At 32.5% G+C, this 360-nt stretch overlaps 1 protein-coding gene across 3 annotated transcripts in view; it reads right to left on the minus strand.

Moving 5' to 3' along the window:
• The window catches only part of abca5 (ATP-binding cassette, sub-family A (ABC1), member 5), a 37,690-nt gene that overhangs the window by 3,169 nt on the left and 34,161 nt on the right, over positions 1 to 360 (minus strand). The window lies entirely within an intron of this gene.

A 360-nucleotide genomic window follows, 5' to 3' on the forward strand; every position in this document is an offset into this window, starting at 1 on the left:
GGGAACAACAATCTTTGACATTGGTCCCGTATTAAATTGTTCAGCTTGTATTTACCTTCAGAAAAGTGATTGTTTTGACTCTGACAGACTCAGATTAATATTCTAAGTGTCTGACAACATTATGGAAAGAATTTCTAAGGAGAAAGACCTTTCTGTTAACAAGATAAACATAAAACATAAAAACATCTGCAAAATTGCGTTTGCTAAACCCGCCAGACTCCATGTAAATAAACAGTAATTTAAGCATTGTAAAATACACTTCATTTAAAGTCAACAGAAACAAAATAAAACTATGATAAGCCGTTTGAGGTCGTGTTTCCACTTTTCCAAAACCACAACTCTAGTTTTGGTTGAAATAAA

The sequence above is a fragment of the Etheostoma spectabile genome, chromosome 21, assembly GCF_008692095.1.
Source record: "Etheostoma spectabile isolate EspeVRDwgs_2016 chromosome 21, UIUC_Espe_1.0, whole genome shotgun sequence".
NCBI lineage: Eukaryota > Metazoa > Chordata > Actinopteri > Perciformes > Percidae > Etheostoma > Etheostoma spectabile.